Source organism: Leptonychotes weddellii, chromosome 13 (assembly GCF_054177405.1).
Source record: "Leptonychotes weddellii isolate Sample4059 chromosome 13, ASM5417740v2, whole genome shotgun sequence".
Taxonomy (NCBI): domain Eukaryota; kingdom Metazoa; phylum Chordata; class Mammalia; order Carnivora; family Phocidae; genus Leptonychotes; species Leptonychotes weddellii.
In genome coordinates this window covers 27,816,066-27,831,906 of record NC_138381.1, presented here as the reverse complement: position 1 = coordinate 27,831,906, position 15,841 = coordinate 27,816,066, and the positions used below count along the sequence as shown (strand labels likewise).

The following is a 15,841-nucleotide window of genomic DNA, read 5'->3' as shown; positions in this document are numbered from 1 at the left end:
GCGGGACTCGATCCCAGGACCCTGGGATCATGACCTGAGCTGAAGGCAGTCGCTTAACCAACTGAGCCACCCAGGCGCCTAACAGCTTTCCCTTTAAAAAGCCTTACCTATGACATTAAGTCTCTTTACTCCTGAGAAAATTCCTTTATTTCTTTAAGAGGAGACCAGAAGCTAAAATTCAGAGGACCCTCTCCACAGGAAACTTTTAATGCCTTCTCACTAACTCCAGTGTGAAGCTCTCAAATCTTAAGATATGAAATCTAAAACTATTCCCTTTGCACAGCCTTTAAACAGTGTGACCCACACTAGCTCTCCAGTTTCAGCTTCCTAGTATTGCCTGTTCTCTTAATTTGAATCCTCAAGCTTCAGATAAGTCTTCCTGAGTGTTTGGTGTGGTTTTATAGTTTTCTCTAGCTTTGCTTTAGTCTGTGCCATTCTCCCAGTTTGGAAGGCCAGACTCATTCCCCTCAACTTCTCAAATATGCAGGAAACTTTACACTTTGGCTAGGAAGTTATAGTAGATGACCCCAAACCTTCTTCCAACAGTCAGATACTATTTTATTTTTTATCAATCCCTGAGATGTCATCTGTCATTCAGATCATATAGACCATAGAGACAAAATAGAAAGTCTAGAATGGAATGATTAGCACAGATATGAAAAAGACAAACTCAAATGCTGCCTTGATTCCTGACCAGTTGCAGCATTATCTATGGTTTCCCAGTGAATGTTAAATGATAGGACCATATCACCAGTAACAGAAAACATTTCTCAGAGGTTACAAACTGTTCACATTGAAGGCATATTTGTAGAAGACAATTATGTGCAAGGATATATAAAGCAGAAATTGTTAAGCAGGGCCACAGACAGAAAGTAAAGAGCTGGACTAAAATTGGAGGATCCTACAAATACTTGAGGCCACCAAGGACAGGGTAACAATCCAGGAATGTAACCCAGGCTATAAAGATCTAGCAAGAATTGAAAAGTTATATACAATCAAATGATTAAACTTTGTGTTTAATCTCCTTAATAATTGGGCCTGAAAATTTTTTTCTTTTTTTTTTTTTTGGTAAAAGATAAATTTTAAAATAGGTAAAGTGATAAATAGCCAACAGATAAAAATAAATACTATCTAGAAATCTATAAATCACCATTTTTAGCTGAACAATATAATGAGAATTGAATGATTCATTTGAAACACATGGTAAGGTACTAGAATTTTTGGATATATGATCACTGACAAAAAAGCACAAAATATCAAGAGAACATATATACAGTGGTGAGGAAAAAAATCAACAAATGTTATAGAAAAATAATTACCCAAAGAATGCCGGGACTCCTATTTAATGGCATGCAAGCATAAGGTAAATAAAGTATGAGGTACTTGTACGTACTGAACATTTTTTTTTAAAGATTTTATTTATTTGAGAGAGAGAGCATGAGGCGGGGAGGGGCAGAGGGTGAGAAGCAGCAGACTCCCTGCTGAGCAGGGAGCCCTACAGGGGGCTAGACCCCAGGACCCTGAGATCATGACCTGAGCTGAAGTTAGATGCTTAACTGACTGAATGACCCAGGAGCCCCAGTACTGAACATTTCTACACAAATATGGAAGTCCTGGACCTGTAAGTACATAAAGATACTTGCAAGCAGAAGAAAACCCAGAGACTTCGAAGTATGCAGAGTACTGCATTACATGAGATAGGAATAAAACAAGTCTCTTGGTGTGGACATTATTAATGCTGTTCATCAACTATTTCTGTTTTCTAGGACACAGTAGGATTGTATATATAGATCACCTTTAAAATTAGTTGTGGCCATGTGACAGGGTTTGACCAATAAGATATGAGAAGTTTTAAGAACTAGTGCACAAGTCTTCATATTTCCATATTCCTGCCTTGAGAGCTACGGACATCAAGATAAGGAGCTTCCCTAACTTGGGTCCCTTAGTGAGGATCACATGAAGTAGAACTTTTGCCAACCAACCCCAAATTGACAAGAGTGTGAATAAAAAATAAAGTTTTGTTGTTTGAACTCACTGAAATTAAAGGAACATTTTCAGCATAAACTATGTCATCTTGAATGATATATTTGCCTTGGGGAGAATTGTTAGAATACATCTATCTCTTTACTGTATTTGTTATATTTATCATATAACATGGTGAATGTTTAATTGTGACTATTCCATGCCTAAACTCTTTACCTTCTCAAAGACAGGATGCATATCTCCCTTATTTTGCATCCCTAGGGCCTAGAAAAATACCTGACTTTTAACAAGATCTCTAATGCATTTTTATGGAAGGAGGGAGAGAGGAAAAGAAATGAAGAAAGGAAGGATTGATGCAAGTCTCTTGGGCTTTTCATGCTGATTGTGTATCTAATTCCAGAGAGTTTGTGACTTACATTTATCCCTCCTAGAGATGAATCCATTCTAAAAAACCTTCAAATAGCTGTAATTCTGCAATCATACCGGGAATATTTCTCAAAAAGTGGAGTCTGGAAACCTTTTAGTTTGTTCACAAGTTATACAAGAAATTTTAAAATTTAAGTTTCCAATGGATATCCCTATTGTTTTTAAAGGATATTGTTTTATTTGCATGACCACCTCAATGAATAGTGGATCCTGAGGTTAGGTTCATGTTACAGTCGATTTGGGCCCACTTAAAAGCTAAGTGATTTTATGGCAAGGAGTAAAAGAGAAGGTATAAAAGAACATAATGAGCAACTCTCATTTTGCATATACAAACTTCTAAGAATTCAATAGCAGTTAACTGAGTAGTAAGTGAAGAGTTTTTACTGAAGGTTATTTTTATATACTCAATATTTTGTTGTGGAGGTATTTAACAAGTTGCCTTATTTTCATTGTCAACAAACTCCCAGAGGGTGCTATGCTGCTTGTCTGATGACCATGCTTCAAATAGCAAAAATCTAGAGTTTAGTAAAACATTTGTTTAGTTTCCTCAGACTACAATCTGTCTCTGAAGTAAAAGAAAGCTAGATTGAACTTCCTATTCAAACTTGGTCAAGATGAAATCAGAGCCCAGATACAGCCTGAACACAACTCCTGACTGTCTCAGAAAATGGCATTTTTAGACTCACACAGGAAGCATGTAGGCTTGGTGGAGGGAGAGAAAATGTGTTTGAATCACATCAGCATTTTTAACAGGTCTGAACTTACTTGGTAGGTAAAACATTCACAATTCAGTTGAAGCTAAATTGATCATTTGATCACGGTGTTCTCCAAGTTTATTCTCTTTTAATACTTTTCATCTACTTAAGTGGTTTCACAGAATGAAAGACAATGGATTAGATTTGCAGAGTTTTGTTGGCATAATGGAAAAGAAAATCCATTTTGTGACCAGTTTGATCTATAATAATTAGTTTCGCAATTATTATCCAACGTCTTTGAATAATTAATTGGATAATGTTCATGTAGGTTTGAAATTACTTCCATCAAAAGGTTAACATTTATTAGATGTCATAATTATGATATGTACTAAAGGAGTTTAAAATAACAGATTAGCATAGATTTGAAAGCAATTGTATTATAATGGAAGTAAAACTGGTTGAAATTCAAAATCTGTCTGCATTGTTTTTTTTTATGTTACTTACCTTTAAAGGGGGATTGAGAGATGGAGCTCAGTCCAGGGGAAAGAGGAAAGATTGTGGAACCAATGATATCTGGGCTTGAAATTTTCATTGGCCAAGTAATAATTGTGTGACCTGAGACAAGCCAGGTTGTCTGAACCTCAATATATTTATAGATAAAATAGTAAGAATACCTATCTTTCAGGACTGTTGTGAGTATAAGATATAATAAAGTATCTAGTGGAGTGCATACCACAAAGCAAGCATGCATTAGCCATTTATAATAACCATTATCATGGTTCATATGGTAATTTTTATATTATTTCCTGTGCCACATTTTTTATTAAATAATAACATGAATTATTTTAAATTAAAGCTTACATTTATACCAGAGTACATATTATTAAAGTAATATATTAGTCATGTTATTTTGATATTTCATGAGATGAGTTTTTATTGAAAATAGTAATCACTATTATTAATGAAACATCTGATTAAAATGCTCAGCTGTTAAGATAAAATAATATACTATATGTGAAACTTCTTTTAAAAACTATAAAGTATGATATAAATATGAGTTAGCTTGTCAAGTAGAATGAATTGGCCACACATTACCAGATATACATAGTCAAGATACTGATGCTCAGAATGGGCAAAATTAGGCAAGCTAAATCCATAAGGGAACTTTATAATTCTACTTTTGCCTGTTTCTACTATGCATTACAACTGGTACTGTGAGAAAATTTTTAAAGTGTAAAATGTGATCCTTTTCTCCTGAGAAATTTGAGGACCGAATTCACACATGAAGCAATTAGACTCTTAAATGGTAGAATGTATGGTGCTATATTTTTGTGTATGTAAATACTGAGAAAAGAGTGAACTCTTCGGATAACACAATCATTAAATAAGTCTGTGTGGAGGTCTTGGTATCTAACGTTTGACTTTGAGGGTTAGGTTGGATTTGGAATGGTTGCTGCAAGCAACAATAGATCGCATTCACTGAGCTGAGGATGTCAAGGAGCACAGGCAAAGAGTAATGAATAAGCAAAGAACACTGTAAGCACATCACTAATTGTAGTGAAAAGTGGATCTGTGGAAGACGTGGTCAATATAATTGGGTAGATAGGATGGGGCAAATTATGGAGCATCTGGACTAAAATACAGCAGTATTTGGGAGCAATGTGTTAAGTGACACAATAAAGGCAGTGCACTCAGTCAACAGTTAGGGGGTGTTCTACGTCGGAAGAATTGGAGTGGAGAAAAATTCAGTCACCAAAAGGCTCACAAATGTTGAATATTTAAAGTACTTTCCCATTTCTCATTTATATTTCAAGTGTTAAATGTGATGAAAATACTGTACAGAATTGAGAAGAGGACAAAGAGCCATATCACTGCTATACAAATGTTAGATCAAAAATTCATTTGTTCAAGAAAACAAATTACAAATGAAGACAGAGATGGTAAGAGACTCAGTTTGTGAGCAAAAGTGGGATATTTTTACACAAAACAAGTGTTTCTCTTTCTGCATTATATGATAAGATGATAAACTGAAAGGGAACTGGTAGCATCCAAAATCACGAGAGTTACCAAATTTGTATTCAGCATGTCATAGGATTATGCAAAAACAACATAAATTCTACAGTCCTTACATTTGTATTCTAACACTTGATGCTGAAGCCCCTTAGTTCCATTTCATTAGAAATCACCAGATATTTGGACTAGCATGGAAGCAATATGTCAAACATAGAATATATTGCAATTCATAAAGTGTTTATTTCCAAAGAATATCTTGTTAAATCTTTATTTAGATATGATTTTGTCTTTCTTCTAAAATAAGCCTGTCTTTATGATGTTGTATTCTCCAGCACAGTGGGCTTTAACTTTTTATACTTAAATAATGCACACCTTTATGCATAACTCACTGTACTCTACATATATGAATTCATCATTTTCATGCTATCCCCAGGTCTTAAAAGATGTAATTCCTATTTTATATTACATAGGAAAGCATTGATTTTGCTAACATGTACCACTGACATGCCTGAACCCATTGCCCAATTCCATCTACCAGTTAAATTCATTCAAGTCAACAGAGAATTCAGTAAAATACCACCAACAAAAAGCAATAGGTACAAAATAAAAACCAACATGTACACACACACACACAAAATGACTATTTGGGTCACTAATTTTTTACCCAAATTACTTGAACAGTTTAGTGAAATTGGGTGTTCTATGTGATTCCAACCTGAGTATTCAATTACATTTTTATTCCACCAATGGCATTCACCTTTAGGTCAGCTTTGAAGAACATTCATTCATTCATTTATTCACTCACTACTTTTTAAGCATCAGACACTATGCTCAAAGCTAGAGATTTAAAGATGAATATCATCAGGACCCTGACCTTGAACAGAAACTGAATGTCTAGTGTGAGGCAGAAACAAGGCAATTTAACATCATGGCAAATTCTGAGGGTTCTTACAAAAATAATGCATGAGAGGGCATAAATTCATTCATGAGTGAAGGATGCAGGAGTCAGAGAAACCTTGTTAGGATTAGAGGACAGTTTAGCTTCTTGAAGGACAAGTAGGAGTTTTCTACATGGCACCTGTGGGATGTTCCAGGAAGCAGGAACAGCAAAAGCAAAGGAGCGAAAGAATGTGCAAGCCTGATATACTTGAAGAATTCATGACTGTGCAGTATTAACAAAATGTAGAGTGCAAGTTGAGAAAAAGTGGGAGCTTACACAAATGTGATTAGTGAAAGCAAAATCACTGAGAAGCTAGAGAACTCTAGAGAGGTTTAAGCAACAGAGTGCCATGATAGCATATCTTTTTCAAAACATCACAAGTGGCAATATGGAGAATGAATGGAAGTGAGGTACCACTAGGAGACAGACGTTAATTAACAAGTTATAGTCTATCTCAACCATATAGTTTTTATTAAACACAGCATATGCATGGACCTGGTAGTTCATTATGGGATACAGTCACTCCATTGATATTTTACCCATTCATCCTTCACTTTCTCTCAGGGCTGATGTACAGCCCAGTTAAACTGTACTAATTCCATACCAAATGGCAGAAAAACACTACCTTGGCCCTCCACTAGCTGTTCCACTCATCTCTCTTTGGGCATCCCAAGACTTTCTCAATCTTTAAGATCCTGCTCTAAGTCTATGGCCAGTATCCTTTTTGGTGGATGGGTGTCAAAGTTATATAGATTTTAAAATATTTAGAATATTAATCCTGCTAATCATCTACCTCTTATTTTATACAAGTCTCCCTCTTGTTCTTGACTCTTGGCTCTCTTCTTGGTTGATCATCTTGTTTGTTTCTCTTTGGACTTCATGTTTGCATTTTGTCTCTCTACCTACTGACCTTTTGTGATCTAACTTGGAGCTATTGACATTTTCTCACTGCTTTTGACTAACTTATTAGTACTGTTGACTTTTTGAGAACTATTTCAAATCCCTGGGCTTGGAAGGACAGGACAGATTCAAGCCAGTTCTTACTGAGAGCACACAAGAGACAGGAGATTCTAATAGATAATGCACAGAGACCTAGGGTTTAATCTAAAGCACATTACATGACGGATGAGAGACAGCAAACAGATTTGAAAGTTATTTAAAAAATAAACTACATAGATTTATAAAGGATTAACTATGGATAATTAGAAAGGGAAGCTGGGTAGGGTATTGGCTAGGATTATTCTGAGGTTTTTGATGATTCTGAAGTAGATAGCATTGCTATCATTTGACACAGAGAAACCAGAATGAAATGCTACTTTAGGAAAGAAGACTAAGTTTAATTTTGGAAAAATTTATTTTGAGGGCCTCTGGGACTTCACATGATGATGCTTGAAGATACACAGTGAGGAATTATGAGTATATAGATATAATTTAAATCAATGAGTATACACAGTATTACCTAGGAAGAATATTTAGAGCAAAAAGAGAAATGAATATAGAGAACACCACCACTTATAGAGTTCATAGAGAGAGAAAATGGGACAAAGTAGAAGAAGAAATGGTCAGAGTTAGGAGTATAAAAAATTCATTGTCATAGAAACTGGTACATTTTTAAGGAAAGGACAATGTCATCATTGTCAAATAATGCAGGAGGTTCTGATAGGAAAACAAAACAGCATATCTACTGATAAAGACTAATATCAGACCAAATTCAGTGCCATAAAGAAAGTGGCATATTAATTACAGTGGGGTTGTAGGGTAAATAAGAAGGGACAACCATTTGCAACAATGTGGATGGAGCTAGAGAGTATTATGCTGAATGACATAAGTCAGTCACAGAAAGACAAATACCATATTATTTCACTCATATGTGGAATTTAAGAAACAAAACAAATGATCAAAGGGTGGGGGGAAGGAGAGGCAAACCAAGAAACAGGCTCTTTTTTTTTTTTTCAAAGATTTTATTTATTTATTTATTTGACACAGAGAGAGAAAGCACAAGTAGGCAGAGAGGCAGGCAAAGAGAGAGGGAGAAGCAGGCTCTCCACTGAACAGGGAGCCGGACACGGGGCTCGATCCCAGGACCCAGGGATCATGACCTGAGCCGAAGGCAGCCGCTTAACCGACTGAGCCACACAGGCACCCCAAGAAATAGGCTCTTAACTATAGAGAACAATGATGGTCACTAGAGGGGAGGTCGGGGGGAGGATGGGTGAAATAGGTGATAGGGATTAAGGAGGGCACTGAGTATTATATGGAACTGTTGAATCACTATACTATATGCCCGAAACTAATATTATATTGTATGTTAACTAACTGGAATGTAAATAAAAACAAAAGAAAGCATATGGGAAGAAAAAGAAGTGACAAGAAGGAAGGGACATTTTGCTTTAGGAAGTTGGTCAAGATCAGAAGAGAACAAGAAAGAAATGCTTGTATTTGTCATGCTTTCCACTTAGAAATCAAAACTAAGGTAAACAATAATATTACAGTTTTAAAACTTGTCTCCAGTAATCAACTATGTCCAAGAGATGGTACTAAACACAATCCCTGCTTTCAAAGATGTTCAAATTCACTCTCATTGTGTGCTAACATGTAAACAAGGGAAGATTTGTTTTAAAAAACAAATCAAGGCAGTAAAGGAAGAGCTACTGTCTACCATACAAGTTAATTTCACAGGAATAATACAAATTATACGTGTTATAAATGCTCAAGGCTATTCTGTTTTGTTTATGAAGGTAGAAAGAAAAGGTGGACTGAATGGTCTTCCATTTATGTCTCCAGCTTCACACTATCTTCTGCACTCTGATCTCTACAAAATTTGATCCATAGGGGCTATATCAACAGGCTTTCTTACTCTAATTTTCTGTAGGATTCAGCCAGTGGGGAACCATGGAAGGGATTGATGTGAAGAAGGGTGATATCAGACTATTTACTTTCCTGGCTTCCTCCTTAAAGTGTCACCATGGTTTGCCTTGGACCCTCTACTGAGAGTCACAGAGCCTGTCATATGGTGCCCTTTCTTCCTGGTATTGTTAACCACTCTAGCTCTCTATCCTGTCAGGTCTTAGTGATGAGGGAGCACAAGGCTAGCTGAAGACAAAGCATAAGCTGACACCCTGCAACCTCTCCCCAACCCCTAGTCCTGGGTGGGATATGTGTGATATTCTTCCAGGAAGCTCCCAACTGTCTTAATGTTATTGCCTTACTAGAGGGAAAAACAACTTTAACTTGACAATGGCAAGGTCTCTGGTATCTTATGGGTCCTCTTTAGCATATGAAAGTTCTTTTGAAAACCTCCCTTTTTCCCTACTCCAAACTCCCAAGTAGGTAATTAGCCACCCCTTACAACCCTGGTGCAGCAGCTCTTTCTGCCCATGGGTCCTGTCCCTGTGCTTTAATAAAACCCCCTTTTAGCACCAAAGAGGTCTCAAGAATTCTTTCTTGGCAATCAGCTCCAGACCCCACCCCACCAAACCTCACCTGTATTCCAAAACCACATCATTACGATCTTAACAACTATGGGATACCATACATATGGTATGTATGGTATGTATATATTATATATAATACATATATATTTTTTTTCTTGACTACACTTTGCCTACCTTTGTATATAGTCCTTTTATCTTTTCTGAGTGGGTCCTCTGTTTCCTACTAGGACCCTGACTGATAAAGAAAGCTTCATGTAACTGATGGAAATTGGAACCAGACTGCAGAAAAAGGATTTGAGGGATTGAAGTCAATGAGGAAGAGTTTAAAAGAAGAAGCAATGAATAAAAATACCACTTTAAACAATGGCCTAAGGATGGTACAAGGTAGATATACAGGACTAGAATAGGTTAATTTTGATAAAGTAGAAAATGCATGCTGTGAAAATGGGGAAAATAGGCTGTAATTATTACTTTAAAACAATGGTTGTCAACCAGAGAGGACTTGGCCCCCAGGGGATATTTGGCTACATCTGGAGATATTTATGGCTGTCAGGACTGGGTGGGGGTAGGGGGGCCAGGAGAGGGAGGTGTGGGCAGTGAGGGAAATGCTACTGACTTCTAGTGGCTAGATCCCAGGGATGAATGCTAAGCATCTTACCAGACACAGGGGAGCACAACAAAAAATGATCTAGTTTATAATGTCAATAGTGCCAAGGTTACAAAACCTCACTTCACAGCCAATTGTGGAACTCATTTAGTATCCCTTCACTACTTGTCCTTCCAGAAAAATTCAGCTGGGCAGGGAAGATTCATGAATTACTTCAGCAAATACTGATTACATATTTTGTGCACAATACCGTGAAAAGCATTGTATTACAAGAGTGTACAGAAAGAACACAGTCCCTAACCTCCCAGAGCTTTGAATCCTATGGAGGAAGAAGACATTTGTCAAGTAATTATACAAATAAATGTGAAATAGAAGAAGCTATGTTAAGTGTGGCCACTGAAAATATAGCAACTTAAAATAGGCAGTAGGAAGGGTTGGTCTAATCAATGAGGTCAAAAAAGACTTGCAAGAAGAAATTCAGTAGGAAGTAAGGCAGGGAAGAAAGCTAAATCCAGAGGAGACAGCATGTACACCTACTGGAGGTATGAACAATTGGCCAACACCATCCATATATGTGTATGTATACCTGTGTGTGTGTGTACTTAAATTGTAAATTATATTGTTTTCTTGTTAAGTATTTTTATTTTGGGGCACCTGTGTGGCTCAGTCGGTTAAACATCTGCCTTTGGCTCAGATCATGATCCCGGGGTCCTGGGATAGAGCCCCACATCGGGCTCCCTGCTCAGTGGGAAGCCTGCTTCTCCCTCTCCCTCTGGCTCCTCCCCCCCACTCATGCTCTCTCTTTCAAGTAAATAAAACCTTAAAAAAAAATAACGTATTTTTATTTAATGGTTGCATTTGTGTTTAAAACGGTTTTATCTCCACCTAGGGAATAAAGTCACCAGAACTAAGAACTGTTTCCCATTCCTTTCAAGGCTTCCTTACCTATAAGGAATATTCTATAAATGGTACTAATTAGAATTGGTTCAATGGCTAATCATGTGCAAAACTCTTAGATCCAAAATTTTTGACAATGTCACTCATATTAAAGAAAACTTGAATGCATGTTGATGGAGAGATGAGGGTGGCAGTTTGAAAAGGAACTGTCCCAAATGTCCTTAGACCTTATATTCTAGACTGTTTCATCAGTCATGCTTGGTTCCAGTATGCTATAAGTACAACATTAATAAAGACACCAGAACAACTTACTCCAATCTGGAGCACTGGTTAAAACACAGGAAAACCGAGCAGAAGACCTGGCACCTACCTCCAGCTCTGCTCTAACAACTATGATCCACAGAAACTTCCTTAAACTGTAGGTCTGTTTCTCTCTTGCTAAAGAGGTGTACTAATAAAATTTTCATTCTGCATTTTTAAGGCAACAATGATACCATGTCTTTGAGACCATAGTAAAAAGCATAAAGTACTATGCATATGTAAGGGCATATGCAGCAATTTGAGAAAAAGAATTCACAGCTTAAAAAGCATCCGCATGAACACATGAAATTCAAAATGCAAAACATTGGCCAACATCCAAAGAGAATAACCACCACAATAAAATTGGCAAAGCAGCCATTTACCCTTGGAAGCACAGTTCAAACACAGGGAAGAAGCTGATTGATAACCACTGTGGAGACTGCCAGAGAAGGCTATTGTGGGAAGCCCATCTGTGGTAAAGAAATCCACATCAGAGTGGCTACAATATGGCATCTAGATCCTGTAGAGGTCCTGCTACACCAGATGTATTGATAACTTCAAATCAGACAACTCTGAAGTCTGCTTTGAGACAGGTAGACAAACAATACTTCGATCTTTCATCAGAAAAAGTTCTAGGAGCGCTTCCTCAATTGTACTACTTTACAAAATAAAACTGCAGAAATAGTCAAATTCAACTGTAAGGGCATGTATCAAAAAATGTCTCACATATTTGCTTCAAAATTATGGAGGTGGATATGGCAAATAACTCATCCCTGACAGATATTTAAGCTTTCCCCTTACACAGCTTGGCTGAAAAATCAGCAAGAGAAAAATGAACTTGTTATCCATACATTTAAATTTCAGAGGCATTTATCAAATACCTACTTTGTGTGAAACACTGTGGTAAGACTGTAGGAATATTAGGTAATTAAATAATTGCTAGGATAAAAAGCATATTTGGTGGAAATAGCATTGTAGGAGAGTCAAATGATTAAGCTTCTTCTAAGATCTACCTAATATACTCATGCGTGAGGCTGGCAACTTACCTCTGTAGACTTCAGTTCCCTAATAGTAAAAAAAGAAGTGGATTGGAAAAAAATAATAGTAAACACAATGTGTATAATATATTGCCTATTATGCATGGATACTATACCAGGACTTTTTACATCTATAACTTATTTAATGTTCACAGCAAATGTTTGAGGTAGATAGCCATGTTTAATGAAGAAGGAAACTGAAGGTGAATTCACAGAGCCAAATTCACAAAGTGGACAAGAGACAGAACTGGGATTGAAGCCTATTCTTTGCCTTACCTGTTTCCCATTCTAGTATGGATGTGCTGCACGGTGGGGGTTGATGAACAAGCATGTGTTCAATCTAACTACCATTTTGTAAGATTTGATAATAACATCAATCTTTGTCTTTCAGATGAGGTCTTTTGGTTCATCTTCATATAGCTTCCATTCACTTCTTTATTTATATCAAAATAACTTGTTAATAAATCACAAGAAAACATCAATTTTACTATTACCTATGGCTTCTAGATTCACAAGTTTAGGACTTTGGAAGAAAGATTTGCACTTTCAGTTCTCTCAACATGTAGCACCTTGTTAATTTTGAATGCTACACACTGAAGGAAGTGAAAGTGGAATTGGATAAATCCTCTTCATTTAATTTTGTACATTCACTATTTAAAAGTAAAAGAATGGGTATGAGGTCATAACACAGGAAGTCAATTAGACTGTAACAAAGAATAGTCATAAACAAGGAATGACTTATGAAGATATGTGCTACTTTCACTCCATTGTCTCTTCTTGCTTGGAATTAAGTCAATACAAGGGGGCAATATTCACAGCTATTTTTGACACTACATTTCCAACTGTAACAGTAGACAGAAGATTCATATCCATGCTACTTTTCAACCTTTTTTCTCAAAGATGCATAAAATTATATGGTAATCTAAATATTAAGCTGAGGAGATAATAACTGACATTTCAGATCTAATAATGCATAGTTATAAATCAGATAATTTTATATCTCTGCAGATATATTAATCTAAAAATCCATTTGAAGCAGTGGGATTTTAATAATGATATTCACATCAAATTGTTCTCCTAGGCGAATCTCTTGCTAAAGCTAGTTTAAATCCTGTTTTTTTTCTTTTTCATTACAGGGAGAAAGAACTAAGGAGAAAAATTGTGAGAAAGAAGAAAAATGTAGACCACATAATATCACTGCTTTATTTGTAAAATTTCAACAAGTTATGTCTGCGTCTGATAGGTCACGTTCAGAGGCCCATGTATATGAAGCTGAATTAACTTCCATTTACAGGCTAAAAGGAAAAATATTGGATTGGACCATTCTCATCAATTCCAATAATTGCAGGAATTTGACATTTTGCACACATAACCAGTTCTACAGTTTTGACTGAATTCATAATTCTGTTTAGTCAAATAGCTTGATGATTTAGTTAAACTTAGGTTTCTCAATTTAATGAAAAATAATAGTCACTTCAGTTTTTTTTAATTGGTCAAAGCAATTTCCATAAGTATACATAATTCTTCAAGACAAAACAAATATTAATTATATGGAGAAAATGAGGCAAAGAAGAGATAATAGTAAGAAAAGTGCAGGAAGCCAAATTCTTGCCATAGTGTCTTAAATATAAGCTAGAGGTGGATTATGAATTGAGCCCTAACCTTTAGTAGACAGTCAAGCAGGGAGACGTGGCCAGCCACCCACATGAGTGTCTTTAAGATAGATATTAAATGATTGCTCAATGAATACCAAATAGTTCTAGTACTAGGACCAAATAGAAATTTTTCTTAAAGGAGTAATTCATTGAATCAATGTTCCTTAAAACATTCTCCAAGTATACACCACTGGTATATTAACATATAACATCAGCTAGAATATATTTGATTAAAAAGATATAAATACGGCATTCCATAGAAAATTATAGCCCCATTTACTTAAGCATATAGATATAAAAATGCTAAGGTATGAATAAACCAACTTGACTAGTATATAAAATAATATCAATGACAGTAACAGCTATGATGACAGTGTCAATTTTATGTACAACAGTATGTATTTTATATATGTGTGTGTGTGTGTGTGTGTGTATAAATTCACAACAATCTCTAGGGAAACCTAGGATTTTTAAATGAAACAAAAAAATATTTTTGGTTGAAAACTAGGGACTATCCAGCACATCCTCTGGGCTTATCTGATTCTATAGAGTCTCTGTGTCTTTCATTGTCTTTGAGCTATTTCACAACTCTGAAAATTATAGAAAACTGATTTTATGCAAATAATTCTTGAGTATAGAAATGCAAATATTTGTGTGTTGTGGAATACAATTTATTATTGCCCTGTGGATAGACCAAGTTGGCATATCTTTGTAAATTTATTTCAATATTGCTTATTGCCTATATGTGTGATACTTTTAATTCTCCTTTGAATCAGTTGTGACACCTTGCTGAGTCCCTCATTAATTAAATTATTGATGCCTGTTCATTTCATTTTTTTTTAAAGATTTATTTATTTATTTGAGAGAGAGAGAATGAGAGAGAGTACATGAGAGGGGGGAGGGTCAGAGGGAGAAGCAGACTCCCTGCCGAGCAGGGAGCCTGACGCGGGACTCGATCCCGGGACTCCAGGATCATGACCTGAGCCGAAGGCAGTCGCTTAACCGACTGAGCCACCCAGGCGCCCTCATTTCATATTTGTATGAAAGTCAGGATTTTATATTTTTCTCAAAAAAGTTATTTATACACACACACACACACAATGAGGTAGGCACTCTTCTATATCCATTTTACAAAGAGAAAAGCTAAAATGTAGAGATATAAAGTAGCTTCTCCGAGGCTACTCATATAGAAGCGATATGGCCAAAATTGAAACACGAGAATAGTTAGGTTTGTCCCAACATTAGGGTATCTGTTACTGTAATAGAATACAGGAACAGGGGTGCTTGGGTGGCACAGTCAGCTAAGCCTCTGACTCTTGGTTTTGGCTCTCAGGGTCATGAGATTGAGACTTTTAGAAGAGGTATTAGAAATTGGGGAAAAGAACAAAGTTTTTGTGTGTGGTGTAAGGAAATGGTCCAGTTTCATTCTTCTGCATTTCCGTACACCACACACAAAAATAGACTCCAAATGGTTGAAAGATCTAAATGTGAGACAGGAGTCCATCAAAATCCTAAAGGATTTTGGCAGCAACTTCTTCGACCTCAGCCGCAGCAACTTCTTCCCAGAAACATCGCCAAAGGCAAGGGAAGCAAGGGCAAAAATGAACTATTGGGACTTCATCAAGATAAAAAGCTTCTGCACAGCAAAAGAAACAGTCAACAAAACCAAAAGACAACTCACAGAATGGGAGAAGATATTTGCAAATGACATATCAGATAAAGGGCTAGTATCCAGAATCTATAAAGAACTTATCAAACTCAACACCCAAAGAACAAATGATCCAATCAAGAAATGGGCAGAAGACATGAACAGACATTTTTCCAAAGAAGACATCCAAACGGCCAACAGACACA

General features: G+C 36.3%; 1 long non-coding RNA gene across 1 annotated transcript in view; it reads left to right on the top strand.

Moving 5' to 3' along the window:
* The window catches only part of LOC115939789 (uncharacterized), a 292,461-nt gene extending 277,686 nt beyond the window's left edge, over positions 1–14,775 (top strand). Inside the window, exon 3 of the long non-coding RNA XR_014139628.1 lies at positions 13,469–14,775. This is a non-coding gene — a long non-coding RNA (uncharacterized LOC115939789). The remainder of the gene's footprint in view (positions 1–13,468) is intronic.
* Positions 14,776–15,841: the final 1,066 nt, after the last annotated feature.